Here is a 17,497-nt window from a genome sequence, read left to right as displayed (position 1 = left end):
TAAATCTATCTTATTTGTTATAATTGGGCTTTTGTTTCAATGTGATTGTATTTTAGAAGGATTTGATACAGAATATTTCACTCTTTCTAGTGGACTAACAAATGGGCTCCTGCTTAACTGCCTGAAGCACAGATGTGAAGCATCAGGATGAGTATAAAGGATAAAGGGGGTCAATCACCATGAAAATAATGTTTTTCAAGTTGCTGTATATGACATCTGTGATTAGTATCCCTTTCTCATATGAAATAACTATTTATTTATGGCTACATACTGTGCTCAGTTTCATAAATCCACCTATTATTCATGATTTAAATATTTGAATTGCTACTTCTAAAACAATATTTAAATTGTCTAATGTGAATGTAATTATATACTGGATTTTGTGGACAGTGACTTCTACTTATTAGTATTTTTAATTATAATAAAAATAAGAAATAAAGGAAACATTTTAAATGATAGACTAGCACACTGGTAGAAAGAAGAACTGGTTCTTAAGAAGGTGCATTGGACTTATGGCTAAATGGTATGAAGGTGAGTCATAAAATCTTTAGTATAGTCACAATCTCTTCTGAATGGAGGCGGTCATCATTGGAGTTAAGATAGGTTGTACCAAACCAGCACCTGAAACTTCTAATGAGAAGAAAATTAAAGGCTTGCTATTGGGGGAGCTCCGTTCAAGTGAAGTCTTTTCTACTGTCTTCAAGATTCCCTGTTCCTCCTGCAAAATCCAAATTATCTCTTCCTTCACCCTCTCCTCCCAAACCCAGAGAAAGATATAAATAAATATTAATAAAAGACATTTAAATGAACTAATAAAAGTGAGAATGAATTTTCTCAGAAGTGACGAGGAGATACTAGATCATGAGGAAGGGAGTAGAATAAGAGAACACAGCTCTGAATGCAGCTTGAGATAGGAAGTCAGAAGAGCGCTGTTTGTGTAGACTTTAGTGTATAAAGTTACCTGAATATCACACCTATGCACCTAACTAAATGCTAACAGTGTGTCATTTGAAATCTTAAATTATTCTGTCTGTCTGGAATTCTGTTTGCCCCTGCTCATTCTCTTACTTTTCTTAAGCACTGGTCATATTATATTTACTTAATTGAGAATTAGTGTATCAGTAATGTGTGTGTGTGTATGTGTGTGTGTGTGTATGTGTAAGCTTGTGTATCTATGTGCAGATCCATGCACATGAAATGAGTGCAGGTATGTAGAGAGGCCAGAAGAGAGTGTTGAATCCTCTGGAGCCCAAGTTACAGGTAGTTACCAGTTGCCTCATATAGATACTGGGAAATCAAACTGAGTCCTCCGTAAGAGCAGCAAGAGTTCTTACTACTGACCTATCGCCCCAGCCTGGTCATGTTCTTTTTACTCTGGAGAATGAAAACATTTGCTTTCTGGGGATGATGACAAACTACAAAAGTGACAGTGATGAATAAGCAGACTGAACAACATCCCACCATGTCAGGAGAGTCTACCAAATCACAGTGTTTTCAGAAACAATCACTCCTTGTAGTTTGATTTGTTTTTAATTTTAATTTATTATTTTTAACTAGGCAGTAATTAAACTGATATGATTTCCACAAATCACCCACATTTTACCTTTGATTGCCCATTTCTTTTCTCTTTGTTTTTCCAAAGTCTTGTAATCCATATGCTTTAATTAAGCCAGGATGAGAAATGGTGAATATTAAGCATCTATATTTAGCTTGGGATACTGAATATAGCAAATAGTTTTTCTACCAATTCACTGAAGAAATTTATAAAATACAAATTTATATCTAAAAATGGGGCTTTTCTAAATTGGAGAGCAATTATTTGTGGTGTTAATAGTATGTTAATTCAGATGATGTTATTTTTTTCCATTAAAGTATTTGTTTAATTTTTTTCAGCTTTTCAGTATAATGGTTAAAAATAAATCTCTACAGCAATACTAAATTAAGTATGTTTATTTAGTATTGATATAAGTGAATTTATTCAACACACTTTTGTTCATGGGTCTCCAAAAATACGATCTGATATCAAGGAATTAATAAATGGTTAAATGATTGTTTAGCTTTTGTTTTTATTCCTTTTGCTGGTGCTGAATAGTAATGGAGAATCTGGCATCCGTGATATACTTTTGTAAGAACAGCAAGGATGGAACACTTAGCTCCTTGTAATAGTGGAGTCTGTTTTTCCTTTATTCCAGTGACATACAGTATGAATAAGATATTCTTAAGGCAATAAAAAGAGTATATATAGGTCAAGTATGTCTGATTAGCTTGTTTTCTGCCTAGAAGTGGTTAGGATGACTTCTATGATGTACTGTCTTAGCCAATTATGTGTTAAGAGGTAAGAAAGTGTTACCAGGCAGCAAACATTTTTTTTTTTTTTAAAATAAATCCCTGCAGCAAATGTGTTGCTGAAAGTTTTCCTGTGTCCTGTCTGGCCCAGGGTAGGGACAAATCTCTCACCCACAGTCCCGCAGCCTTTTATAAAATAATCACACAGAGGCTTAATATTAATTATAACTGTTTGGCCATTAGCTCAGGCTTATTACTAAGTAGCTCTCACATTTAAATTAACCCGTAATTCTTATCTATGTTCAGCCATGTGGCTTGGTAGCTTTTCTCAGTTCTGCCTTGTCATCTTGCTTCCTCTGTGTCTGGCTGGTGACTCCTGACTCAGCTTTCCTCTTCCCACAATTCTCCTTGTCTGCTTATCCTGCCTATACTTCCTACCTGGCTAGTGGCCAATTAGCATTTTATTTATCAACCAATCAGAGCAGCACGTTCACAGCATACAGAAAGACATCCCGCAGCACAAATGTCATTCCAATTTGGTTCTGATTTCTCTCCATGGTCCACTTCATCCAGGGAAAATCTCCCCTTCTCTCCACATCCTTTCCCTTCATCTTTGTTCACATTAGATCTCGATCTTTTTTTTATAAGTTGCAGTAGACCAAGTTCCAGCTTTCACAGCATTTACCTCAGTGGGTTATATTATCATAATTTACATAATCGAATATGCTTTACCTCACTAGAGCCTGAGTTATGTGAAATTGGGAATAAGGTGATCTATGGATTATCACTACTTTATCCAATGCTAGGTAGTCTCTTTGTCACATTGTAACTGTTCAATGTGTAGTGAGACAAAGGAAAACCAATACACTGAAAAATGAAATTTTACCTACAAGTTTCACATTTGCCTTATGTAGCCTCTTGACACTAAAATGTGCTGCTGAGGGCTAGGTCTCACATAATAGGAGTCAAGTACACTTTATCGTCCTTGTTTACTGATGACTAACAGGTTTATCAATGTGTTTGTCTGTTAAATGTCAACATTGATTACCGTTCAAACTTTCACCTGTGAGGGGACCCTTTCAATCCATGGGTCCCTTCATACTGAAGCGGCACTGTGAAGCAGTCAATAAAGTGATGGGCATCAAAATCATGGGTTGCAAAACAAAAAGAAAATGTCAAGTACCTGGTTCAGAAGCATTAAGAGATTTCAGACATGACAGACATCCATTAAACCACGAGTCTGTCCGGTGAATCCACATGAGATAGACACAGATATAGCCAGCTCTTTCAGTTGGCAAAAGGCTTACATGTTTTTTGTTTGTTTGTCTTATTTTGTTATTGTTGTTTGTTTGTTTGGCTGGTTTGTTGGTTACGTTTTGGTTTTGTTATTGTTTATTTGTTTCTGGATCTGTTTTTTATAAAAATCCTTCCACTTTCCCTGTTCTCTCTCATGGGTTTCATTCCTTCCTCTTCTCTTCCGTTAGGTCACACACCAATATTTAGACAAGGAAAGTATTATCACAAGAGGAACCAGAGGAAAGACATTTGCATGCAAAGCAGACTTCCCTAGTCAATGCAGTCTATGGGAAAGGGGTTAAGAGTTCCACCCCCAGGTCAGTTCTCTTGGCAACTCTGGAAGGACATTGTAACACCAATTTTCTATGAGGATGGAATGTACCCGATGTGGCATTTTCACTGCCATTGCCCCTCTTGCTCACACATGCTGAAATGGAAACCAACAGTGACATTCATCAGAGTTGTAATACTATATTTTGAAACCTCAAGAGCAACTCCTACATTCATCACACACTTGGCAAAATTCCTTCCTCTCTTCCCCTTCGTTTACTTTTGGGTATCACTTGTCTTAATTTCTGTTTCCCTCATTAGATGGTTAAACCCTTATTTAGCCAGTGCTGTGATTACAGCTCTCCCCCACAATCTTATAAATAGCATGGTGTTTTGAAATGATTCTGAATATTATGCATAGGTGTTAAAATAATAAGTGACGCATAAACACATCTCTTGTTTATAAACCCTGAGCTTTAATTCAGTTTTTCCTTTCTAGATTGCATTAAAGCAATTTTTGTGTGTGTGGGTGGGGGGTATGGCTTTCAAATGTAATCTCTCAGAACCACTTTAATGTGTTTTAAAACAGAGCAGTGACCCTCCCATAGTTTCTGAATCAGTAGGCTTGAGAGAAGTCCTGATCGCTTTCATGTGTAAGTTGTCAGATAAAGCTAATGTTATTGGCCTCTGAAACACATTTGGAGAGTTATTGTCTATATTTTAAAACTGGTTAGAGGTAACATGTCTGGCCCTCTTCAGTGTTTTCCTAGCAATGGAGTGACCATTGTTTGGTATAGCCAAGTTCTCAATATACACATTAATAACATTGCATATTCATAAACTGGGGCTAGAGAACATTGATGGTCACAATGGCTAATCATTGTTGTTAATTTGATTGGACCTGGAAACAGTTAAGACATGTGTCTTGACTGGCCAGTTGGAGTATTTACTGGTTCAAATGAAAGGGGAATATTCTCTCCCAGAGACGACAGAACCGTCTGACAGTAGCCCAGATACAATCTGAGGGAAAAGCATTGTGATTTTGCCTAACTGCTTTCACTCCTTGCTGGTGATACCAATCCTGTCACTTGTTGTTGCTGTTGCCATCTTTCAGTGAAATTGCAATCCAGTTTCTTTGACCTTCCAATGTAGAATGAAAATCAGTGCCTCTCCAGGTATCCTCCAAGCCTTCAGTCCTAGACTGGCATTACTAAGGCACGCTGCTTTACAGAGTGAGTAACTACTGGCTTCTCAGCCTCTCAACTATGTACAGTCTAATAAATCACCCCCCACCTACACACACACACACACACAAACACACACACACACACACACACACACACACACACACACACACTTATTCAGTAGGTTCTGTTCTTCTAGAGAACTCTGACTAGTAGACAAACCCATTTCAACCTGAGGTAAAGCTTTTACAGATAGCGGGTGTGGCTGTTTGTTGCTTAGGTATAGAGATGTCAGAGATGGTAATCAAGAGACAGACTTCTGGGAAAATGTTCTACCTCATTCTCATCATTTTATTTGTAAGAAGCAAAGAACATTATCTAGGAAATAATACCTTATGAAGCTTGAGAGTACTTTGTTGACATAAAATGATGGAAAGAAGTGAACCAATTTGTCTTGTTTCTGAGAAATTGAAATAAATTAAGGAAATAAGGTCACGGTTGTGTTCCAGTGGTTTTGTTGCATAAACCATTTGTAGTCATGGGTTGAGTGAGCACATCATTCTGAAAACCTGCCCTTGTCAAGTATTTTCACCTTTGGCCTACTGTTGCTCTGTGTAACATGCAGTTTCTCTAGTTATGCCTTACTACAGGGTTTGGCGTGATTGTGGTACTGTTGCGAAGCAGTTTTCTCCAGGATTAAAACCTCTCCTATTGGAGGGAAATTCCTTGAGACTAGATATGTACAGGGGAATGAAACAAAAGTCTGTTTTCAGGGGAAGTGAAATACTGCAGGGAAGTTAATGAAGTCAGAAAGAAAACCACTCAAACTAGCTCCAGGAAGTCCCTGAAAATGAACAGATTCACTAAGCCCCTCCTTCCCTAATTGTACATCAGTAGTAAAAACTGCTGAGAATCATTCTCAGACAAGGCAACCTGCACAAAAGACTCAGACAAATCTAGGCATCAGGAATGAACAGAGACCAGCTGAAGTACATAGAAGAAACAGACTAACTGTTCTGCATAAAAGAGATCAAACTGATTAAGCCACTTAGAAGGGCTACCTGCAGGCTGTGCAGCGTGCTGTAGGTTTGCAGCTTTACTGAGCTGTCACATGTGTTGGGGTGGGCTTTGGTGATACGTCTGTCTCTGAGTCATCTCTACTCCCGTTAGTAACCCCTCATCCCTACTCCAGTAAGCAACTCCAATAAAACTCATTGGTTCACCAAGGTAAACTTTAGCAGTTTCTGTACTTTGGCCTGTCAACTATTCCGTTTGGAGTCATAGATGTTTATTCATGATTCCACAGGAAAGTCTATCACACAAGCATCAATTGAAAACAATGGCTTTCATCTAATTGACACATAACCTTTTTCTTGAACATTTACTCTGTATATGCTCTACTTTGCTCTAGGTGTACAATTGTTGAAAGATTTAAGCATACTGATACATCTACAAAATCATCTACTTATCATTTACTTTTTGTCATGAAACTATAAGCTATAAACCTATCATTAGGAGCTGTGGTCTGTTTCATACTGTAGATACGTAAAGCTGATTTCTCTTGACACTTGTAGCTTTTGATCAATATCATCCCTTTCCCTGTCTATTAACTGCCCCTGTCACCAATGCTTGTCTAAGCTCTCATATTGTTCTACTCCGTTTCTTGAAGTTGGCTGTTTGCAATTCCACATATGAATGAAATCATATATGACACGTATAGTCACGTCAGAAAATACTATGATATTACTCAAAACCTAAAACGATAATTATTACATAATCTATCAATCCTACTACTGGGTATGCACACTAAAGGGTTGAAATCAATGTGTTGGAGAGAGATGTGAACTCCCACAGTCACTTCAGCATTGTTTTAGGGTGGCCAAGATTTGATAGCAATTTATGTTTTCACTAATGGATGGAAAGCTAAACAAAATGAGCAAAAGAATATCATTCAGCCTTTTAAATTATAGAAACTGTATATCTGGAAGGGCAAAGGGATGACAGAATGTATTACGGTAATAGAAATTAGTTACACACAATGGTGTGTTTTGTTATGTTTAGCCAATATGACAGTCAACATTTAGCAAGTGAAAGAGGAGCATACACAATGTCTACGGTCTAGGTAAACTAGATACAAAGGACAGTCATCAAGAGAGAGGGAAGTGTACTTAATGAGGGTGAGGTGTTTTCTAAAATAAGGGGCTGTGGACTGGGAGCAGTTTCCACTGAATAACAAAATTCACAGTTTATTTCCTTAAAAAAATCATCTTCACTTGTGGATGACTAAGGTAGATGGTACAAATCATCAAGTAGGTAAACACTGTTATATTTGGAATTGAACATACTAGTCATTGAATCTCTCAATAATACTCTTAAAAAACAATATTCTGGATATGTCTCAAGGTTATATCATTTTCTTTCTGGCTACTACTTAAAGGACATTTGCCGAGGATCAGTCTTGATATAATTCCCACCAGAGTAGAGAAAGGGATTATAAAATAGATTATAAAATATCTCCATCTGAACCAAAATTTTGGCTATTTCCCATACAGACAATTTGAATGAAATAGTAGTTGTCCTAAGCTGGGGTCTTTAGCTAAGGGCAAACTTCAAGTCTATGTAATGTCTGCTTAACTGATTTCAGGTATTCCCTCCTGAGATGTGGGAGAACAAAGAAAACCGACATAAATAATATGGTCTTGCATTCTGTGCTCTGTGTCTATGACTTGGAAGCCTCACGGCTTCAGAAAGAATTCCTGAGCTGCCAAACTAATTTGTTAGCTTAGACTTAGGAAAGAACATCTCATAACTGACAGTTATTGATAAGCAACAAGTGAAAGGAAATGGGGGTATGAAAGAAATGATATTTTAGGGGAAAATAAATGAAAATAATAACTATGGTTTGTCCAATGTTGTATATTAAATAGTCAATTTATTTGAAAATGTGTTTTCTTAAAGAACTTCTAAGAATTCTTAGAGTTGACTTTTACAATGACATTATTGATTAAACTGTAGTTTTTAACAGATAGTCTCTACATTAAAATTATAACAAGATAAAATACAACATTAAAGGTTATGTTTATTTTTTGTAAATTAAAATAAAAACAAATTAAAATTAAAACGTGTTATTTTCTGCTATTTTTTAATCTAAAAAATTCTCTTGAATTATTTTCTACTTTAATCACAACTAGAAAACAGAAAGTTTATCACTCTTTGATGATTTTAGACAGACCACGAACCTTTGATGGTTAAGGATAAAGCAGTTTGTGTGACTGAGAATTCTGTTTTCAACAAACAGGAAAACTATTCAAACTATTTTTCTTCACATTTTCTCTGTGAAGATGGTATTCACTTAATTGCAAATCTCTTTATATGCAAACAACATTTTTTCACCTTAAAAACAGTAACAAAAATATCAAGCTGTATTGCAAGACATTTGATTACATTGTGAAGTTATGTTACTCAGATTGGTTTAATAAAAAGCTGAATGGCTGATAACTAGACGGGATTTCCAGGCACAGGGAACGCTGGGGAGATGAAAGGAGGAGATGCCAAGGAAGCAGATTAAGCAGAAAGACATGTGAAAGAACATAGACTAAAAGATATAGGTTAATTTAAGTTATAAGAAATAGTTAGAAACAAGCCTAAGCTGTCGGGCAAGGTTTCATAACTAACAATAAGTCTCCATGTTGTGATTTGGGAGCTGGCAGGACAGAGAAAGATTGGCAACAAAGTTGTGTATGGAATTCAGGTTTGCTGTAAGAAAGTTAGGAAGTCAAGGAGTCCCCTTCTGTCTGATTCACACAGCACATGGCAGGTTACCCCCACACTACTGTACAGGAACATGGAGGAAATAAATTTATAATCTCATGTTTTTAATTAAATACGATATTTTCTATGAAATAATTTCACATTTTAAAACATGGATCTTTCACATTAATTTATTTTTTTTTAGAATGTTATACAAGAGTACTGTTTATATTACCACCCCTCCTTCGCCCATCCAACACCTTTCTTGTCTCTCTACTCCCAACTTACTGAGTCCATTTAATGTTGCTCATTTATTCCCTTCTAAGAGAGCTGGCTACAGTCATTTATTTCATATATCTGGAACTGATCGCATTGCCATTCACTACGAAAACTCAAAACAAATAGAGCAGCTTACAGAATTACAGGTGACATCATAGACAGCATAAAATAAAGAACTGGAGAATAGTATCATTTAATCAAATAAATCATATTATCAAAGGATGTACTTTTTAGCCAGCAGATACATTATTCTTTAATTTTGATTACTAAAGTGCTCGGCAGTTTGGACTATGATTTCAGATACAAAGAATAAAGGACTTAGGACTTTTACTGGAAGGTATTAATAAAATGTAGTGAGTACTTTTTTGGTTTTGTGAGACAAAGTTTCTCTGTGTAGTTTTGGTGCCTGTCCTGGATCTTGCTCTATAGACCAGGCTGGCCTCGAACTCACAGAGATCTGCCTAGCTCTGGATCCCTAGTGCTGGGATTAAAGGCGTGCACCACCACCGCCTGGCATGTGCTGAGTTCTTATACATACTCTGCTTTCCCTCCTTTCTCTCTCCATCTCTCCTTTCCTGCTCCATCTCTTACTTGAACTTACAAATTCATTAATATTTTAGTTATCATTTACTAAATATTATATCATGCCATAAACAGTGTCATTGGCAGGACATTATGAATTCTAAATTTGAAATATAATACGATTATTCGTGTTCTAAAAATTACCTATACTATCCTGAGACACAAGGTGTAGCAAGTGATGTAACTGTTGTGTCCAGTTCAAGTGTGTCATGACCCTCTCTAGCAATATCAATGACCTCAGTGGTTGAACACTGTTTTTTTTTTGTTGTTGTTGTTGTTGTTTTGTTTTGTTTTTCTCAGAGTAATGACTATTTCTCCAAGCCTCTCCACTAACAACCTGTGACTCAGTGTCTCTTTTCTAGCCAATGATGTTATAGACATGAACACCAGGGTCTCATTTTCCAAGGACCTGTCACCCTTTCCTCTGCCTTTATTCTTCCTTCCTAAGGTAAGTGTGGAGTCATCTTTCATATAAATGAGCTTAGCTCCTTCAAAATGTTGACAGGACAGAACTACAGTTTCTGATGCTCACATGAGTCAAAGCAATCTTATCAGCTCACAGCTTTATGGAAGAGGAGGCAAGGGTTTTGTCAGGAAACTTACTTGATCATATGTCAGTGCAGCATGTATTATAAATATTCAAATGAGATTTTACTTTTAGATCTGAGCTTTTGATTAAGTTCTTAATTAGACACATTCAAAAGTTGTCTAAACGTTCTTTGCAGCATACAGCCATTTATTTTGATATTAAAGAAAAATAAATACACAAAACCAGTAAGAGGATCTTTCATCTTGGGTGAATAGACACCAGCCATAAAAATCTATTTAACACTGTATAATTGACCTGTAGAATATGTGACTTTGAAATTTCTCTTGAAAGCCAATTTAATGTTTCAATGCTAGCATTATATGGAGTAAACAAAGAAACTGGGACAACATAAATACATCCATTCCTAGGAAACATGCAATGCTTATTTTTAATGGATGATGAAGGCAAGGGACTTTGGAAAATGTTGTGGGCAAATATTGTACTCTTGTCAGAATTCCATAGTCATTAACATTTATCCCCATTTTAGTATGCTCATCTGTAACATTTAAGGAAAATTAGCTCTTTCCTGCTACACATACCATTTAATGTTTAGTGTTTTTTACTGTGAGCTGAAGGATAATATTCAGTGATACAACAACCTGTGATACACTAAACCTCCTTGAAATTTAAGAGTGTCTCTTGCCCTCACCATCAAAACCTTTTTTTTTGTTGTTGTTGTTGTTTTGAGTGTGTACACGGTCTCCTGGAGGATACATTATCAAACCTGTTCTCCAAGGGTTCTTGGCATCTTGTGGCATCTTAGAGGAACGTAAGTCCTATAGACTATTGTTGCTACTCGTTAGCTTAGTGACCGGAAAGATATTTAACAGCTGACTAATGCTTTTTTGCTTTTCAATCATAGTTGCCTAAGATGATCTTCATAACTTCTCCTCTAGTTCATGCTTTTATAGTTTACGTATATAAAATTTATTTGTAGGTGACATTTTCAAAAGGAATCTACACATAGCTGGGGAAAAGTAAAGGTGTTAACTATTTTGTGGAGCTATACTGACATCTTTGGTTAGGTTCTGTTTGATCAAAATTCTAATGTAGAGACAGATAAGTAGGAAGATGGACAGTTAAAGGGCTGGGATGTAGATAGAATCATTCAGATGCATTAGTATCAGACTATACGCTGTTTTGGACATAAACATATTTATGAGCAAAAAAGTTTACAAAGGCAAAAAAAAAAAGAGATTATGTCAACTCCACAATCTAAATATTTTAATGGCATTAATTGCATATGTAAATTGTTAATGAAACATTGAGATGCAAAGCTCGTATGATTAAACAGACAAAATTGCTCAGAGGCATCTCCAAATGAGGAGTAAGGTGTGTTCTCCTTAGGACAGGAAACAACAACGAATAAAGGTATTTGGAGAATCAAGAAAGTTCACCTGCCCTCCAAATAAAAATTTAAAACCACACACCCGCCTCCCCAATATCTTCTGTTATTAATATACCTGATCTGATTGCCATTTGCTTGGCGCTCCGCTAATACTTGTGTTTGGACGGTCTAGAGTACGGGTGGTGCAGGCACATCCATGCCAGAGAAAAGCAAAGAAGTAATTTTTTTTTTTTTTTTTTTTAATTGCAAGAAGCAATTGCAGAATCCGCGTTTCTGGGATTGTGTTAGGGACGCAGGCGGATGAGATGGGGCTGATTACCTTAGGCTGGAAACAGAGAGTCTTTCTGCCCTGCGGGGGAGGGGACGCCTTTCATGCGCAGCCCTCCGCTCGGATGCTCCCTCCCTCGCATTCACTTGCAAATCGCTGTGTGCTGGCAGGAGCCGGCACTTCCAGTCTGTAACCTTCCCATGGCGAGTGCTGCAGCTCCATCAGCAGAACCTTTCTCTCCGCGTGAGGAAGGGCTTTCCCACCCCCTCCCTCTCTCCCGCCCCCCCCCCCATCCTTAATCAGAATCACTGAATGAAAGCCAATCAGAGAGAGAGTTCGCCCCGTTTTCTTCGGTTCCCTGCCGTCCAGAGTTAAAAGTGACGCTGAGAGAAAGCTTGAGTTAGACCGAAGTAGAATCAGCGATAGAAAATAACAGCAGAAAACAAACAAAAAGGGGACAGGGTGACAGTCTCTCCAGGGTTATTTTGGCTGGAACCAACTTCCGTTTTCCAGAAGCTGATGAAACCAGGTAGGAAGAATTCACCTCTTGTCTTTTAACTCCTTTAAGGTCTCGCCTTTTTTTCCCCTGCTGGGGGGGGGGGGGGAGATATGTTTTTGCTTTTATGTTTTTTTTTCTTAAGGTATATGCGCAATTATTTCAAAATCATGACCTTTTACTAAGCAAATGAGCATGCAACTCCTTTTTCGAGTTTCCTGGAACAACTGCTTTGAATGTAGGTAATGTGAAGCTTGATAAATAATATATTATGTTCAACAGTGTGGGTCTGGATATTGGAGTTTTCGAATTCATTCATTCTGAGCAATTGCAGAAAATATTTACGGAGTGTAATTAGTCATGCTCATTCCTGTTTACCCTCTGTTTAAAATATCAGTTTAGCAGGTAGCACTGTTTGCCATGAACTCTTAACATCAGACAGCATTACTTTGCATTCCATATGAACGGATTCACTCCTCACTTAGTCATAGTCATAGCTCATTGTACCTTCAGTAGAAAGAGAAATGACAGACAGAGGACAGATGATGCCTAGAAGCTGTTAGTGGTCACTAAGTATCTACATAAAGACAGTAGATTGACATCCACCAGAAACAGGATAGGTACAATTCCTATGTTCACATTTTATATGAGTCAGAAATGAGGGGGTACAATAAAAAAGGGGGGATTAAACACATTCAGCAGTTGCAGCATTTATTGTCTTTGCTGCAATAAAATCCATATTTTATGTGGTGTTAAATTAATGCAGCATGTTGCAAGTCTAAATGAATGTCCTCAACAAGTAACTATGCTAGCACTGTAAGCATGGGCCAAAGCAGTAGTCTGCAAGTGTTTTCAGGCCACCACAATAAAAGCCAACTACCTCTTTACCATTAAAAGGGGAGAGTCTATAGGTACAGGCAAACATCATTTTAAAACTGACCTATCATCGCTTGCTTTCAAAAAGCAGATCTATTTCCTACAATTGTGGTCCTTCATTCCAGTAAAAGCTTCTATTACCCAAAGCTGTGCATGTATTACTTCTCAGCTCTTTGGAGATGCATTATTTTTTTTTTCATCTCATTTTTTCTTCTCTTGAAAGATCTATTTTAAAAATAATCTGTCCCTGTGATGCTGACAACTGTTATACTTCAATGCATATGTTAGGAGACTTTCTCCCTTCACACCATCCCCCTCTGTCTTTCTCTAAAACGTACTTACAAGAGCTTCACTGTGGTGAAGAACACTTGGCAAGAGTGTGCTCATTTTTTTTTTTTTTTTTAGGTCTGGTATGGTGAGGATTTTTAATTAGTGGAACTTTCATGAAAACATTATGTCATTGACAGAGCTGCATGTTCATTTTTAGTTACAGTGAGGAAGGAAAAGGAAGAGAGTGTGTCCTAGAGAGATGGGTAAACGATAAGTTGCATGGATAATCTGCACCCCCGGGTGGTAAATGGGGCACATATGTATTCAGTGTGCAGAGCGAGAGGGAAGGCTGGTTTATTTGGGCAGAGAGAGGTGAATGGATTGAAAAGTGAACAAATGTAAACAGCCTGTGTATGTGGCCAAGGGGCACATCAATTGCAAAACCATCCCAAGGGTAAGAAGATAGAGGATTGCTTCTTTTTGCTCTTACTTTTTTTTTTTTTTTCTTTCCTTGACTATGTTTTTAAAGTCTGACTCACTGCTTGCCTTAAAGCAGACACTTCTTTGGTTTCAAAGACTTGCTGTTAACAAATTGACTTCAGTGGTGAACGCATATTCTTTCTCTGCCTCTAAAGAATGGAATGACATACATTTTGATGGGGTGGGGGCAGGGAAAACTGGGAAAACCGAATGGCAACTGTGTGAACCCATGTAGCTACACATATGTGCAAATAATGATTAAACTACCAGATGCCTGATTAATTCTCCAGGTGAGACTACTTCATCTTTATAAAAACCAGTGTTCATTAAGAAGCCCAGCACTATGCAGACTTGGAAGGCAGTGCTCCACTGTCAGATTTTTTTTAGTTTTTTTTTTTAGTTTATTTTTTTAACCCTACACTGGGATATCACTGGTGAAAAAAAGATTTTTTTTTTGTGTGTGTGTGTGTAGAAAGATATACAGTTCTGATACACTATTAAGGAACTTTGTGGAATGTGAAAAAGGTATCTATATATCTATATATGTCTGTACGTCTACACTTCCTTATTAGAATTGTAACGTGTGAAACTGGAATGATTAATTGTGAAAGATGTGAATTCTCATCGGACTACAAGGTGAAGTACTTGACTTTTACTTGGTTTCCCATATAAGCAAACAGCGAAGGCAAAGTGTATAGATCTGGCAGATTTCTTGTCACATCGCTGTTTCCTGTGCCTCTTAACCTACTTTGCGGTAAGAGATACAGCACCACGTTCTCTCTGAGTATGTCATTTTTATACCACAAGCCACCACTAGGCGGCAGCACAGGCACAGCTTTGGACAGATGATGCTGATTCAGCAGCTGTGAAGCACATATTTGTTAAATGTTCTTAGGAGTCTTCCTAAGGCACAGGAAGCAATTAATAGAGACCAAGGATGTGAACTCAACTACCTTAGTTAGTCTAGACCTTAGGTTTCAAGAGCATCAGGCATCATGTATTCTTATTTCTACTCTGTAAGTCACATCCTGCTGATGTCACAAGTGGTTCCAAAATAGTGGCAAGTACACATAGAGAAATAGAAATATTATTTGTGCCCATTACAGGTAATTTAATTCAGTTATTTAATTTCTAAATGTCAGACCTATTTTTTTGATAATTGTTTTTGATTAATCTGAAATATTGTGAAGAGTATGGTACTCAAATAAGAGCCCACTTGCTGTGTCTTTGATTGTAATGAAGTGGGTGGAAGATAAAAAGCAAGTCTGGAGAAAGATCACCTCTTATCTGTTCTCGCTGGTGCTGAAGCTGGTCAAACATTGCTTCAGCTACCATCTAGAGGTAACTATGGTGAGGATTTGAATAAAAAGAAAACTATTCAATGCAAAGTTGGAAAAAGAAAGTTGACATAGGAAACTCTATATTGATGTACACGACCGTCAAGTCAGTGAGTTCGTCTTGATGATAACCTGTAATGTATAGAACAAAAAACGCCTTTCTTTGTGTGTCTTTAAAGCAGTGGGATCATGTTCACAGAATGTACTTCTAACATTCTATTGCTTTTAAATGAACAAGTTCAGTTTTGTTTGTTTGTTTGTTTTTCAGTCAACAAGCAATGCCTGTTTCCATGATGGCAATGCTAGCATAAGGTCACCTTGGTAGGCATTCTGACTCAGTGATAGATTTACTCCTTACTTGACATTTTGCTCGGAGCCCTTGAGCCATTCCAAATCAGTTCCTGTCTTTCCTCTCTGGGTGGCTGCCTAAAGCAGAAGGCCATGCTGCTTTTGCCAACCCTTCCTTGCCAACATTCAGTCCAACTCACCCTCACCCACACGCAGGGCTGCAAAAACAGGTCTATCACTTTAACGTGATAGATGTCTCTTGAAGTAGAACAGTGAAATATCAGCATCAATCTGTCAAAAATAATCTAGCAGGTCTTAAACATGGCTTTTTAACACAACTTTTGCTTAATTGTTTTTTATCAATGCAGCTTCTCAGAGAAAGATGGGTTTTTGTGGAATTTTTTTTTAAAAGAAAATTACTGATTCCTTTATAGTTTTGTTCCGTTTCTTTGTTCCTGAATGTGTGATGTACTAGCCTCTCTATTACTGAGGACATTTTTCTTAAGCTTTAACTATTCTGGAAGTAGACTTTTAAAAAGAGAAAACTGAGCATTGAATATGAGTGAGTAAAATCAAATCACAGCCTACATCATTTCAGAGACAACATTCCTTAGAAATAATGCCTGCTTGTGGGAGGTTGAAATGCCTTCCTGTAGCAATCTCATGCAGCTAAGAGATTCATATTCTTAAGGAGTTTGTTAGTAACACTATAAAGCACTTTACCAAATCATGTGATTTCAGTGTTCAGTCTTTATTTATTTTTTTCAGACAGCAGCCTCTATGTGCTGCAGCTTTATAAATTAATGTTAAACGACATTTCAGGCTTCAGGACAGGATGCAGCAGTAGGCTGAAAGATGTAATACAACATTGTCTCTCATCAGGGATTCTAGCATTAAATGACATGTCTGAACACTTAGAGCATGGCTGATCCTCATAAATTTAACCAAACATTTTCACTACTCTCTCGCTTTTTTTCTTCCCTCTCTCCTTTAGCACCTCTCTGCTCTCCCTTCCTCTCTCTCCCCTCTTCTCTCATTTCTGATAATTACAAATGTCCATTTGTATTTAGTATTATACCCACTGGTGTTTCTATAGCTTTTATGAGTTTCATGGCCAGCATCCCCACATCCACTGCACCATGTATTGGATTCTCTGCCTCATCATGGGCACTGTAACTTGCATGACACTTCTGTTGCCCAGAGCATGTCCTGTAAACTGAAAGCAATCCTGTTGACTCGGAGGCTTCTGAGGAGTTGAAACTAGTGCCAGTGCAGTTTCCTGAGCATTCAGTTTTCATTAACAGAAGGACTTCTGCAAATAATCAGCAAGCAGACTGCATAGTCATGAATTATGATTCTCAGCCCATCAGTTATTGATTATGAGGCTGTGTTGATTTAGTGTAAGAAGAGAATATTGAAGTGGCTTGACAGAGCTCTGATTTTAAAAATAAATCAAACGTAAATTGCATGCTTCCAGAAAGCCGTATTCCATTAAACGTGTTGATTCTTCTCTGCTGTGAGAAACAAATATACCAGTTGCTAACCTAAGAAAGGAAACTGATGGGAATCTCTGTCCCCATCAGATAAAGGACTACCATTGCTCCGCAGAGCTCCGGGTGGAAACGTGGATAAGAAAGTAGAGCAACAACCAGGTTAAGCAGAATGTGTGACAAACTGAAATAATGAACAAGTAAATATTTTAACTTGAGCTATTTTGGTAATTCTCTAAAGTGTTAACCCAGTAGGTATAAATACAGAAAATCTGATAGAGCTGTCTGAATAGATCAAAGACAGTCAGCATATCTACTTAGGTCATTCAATGTCCATAGCATATTTCTGTGTGTAATCATTACAGAAGCTCTGTGAAAGCATTACTATATTTAATTAATCAATTAATT

Source organism: Peromyscus eremicus, chromosome 11, assembly GCF_949786415.1.
Source record: "Peromyscus eremicus chromosome 11, PerEre_H2_v1, whole genome shotgun sequence".
Lineage (NCBI taxonomy): Eukaryota > Metazoa > Chordata > Mammalia > Rodentia > Cricetidae > Peromyscus > Peromyscus eremicus.
Note: the sequence above shows the minus strand (reverse complement) of the source record.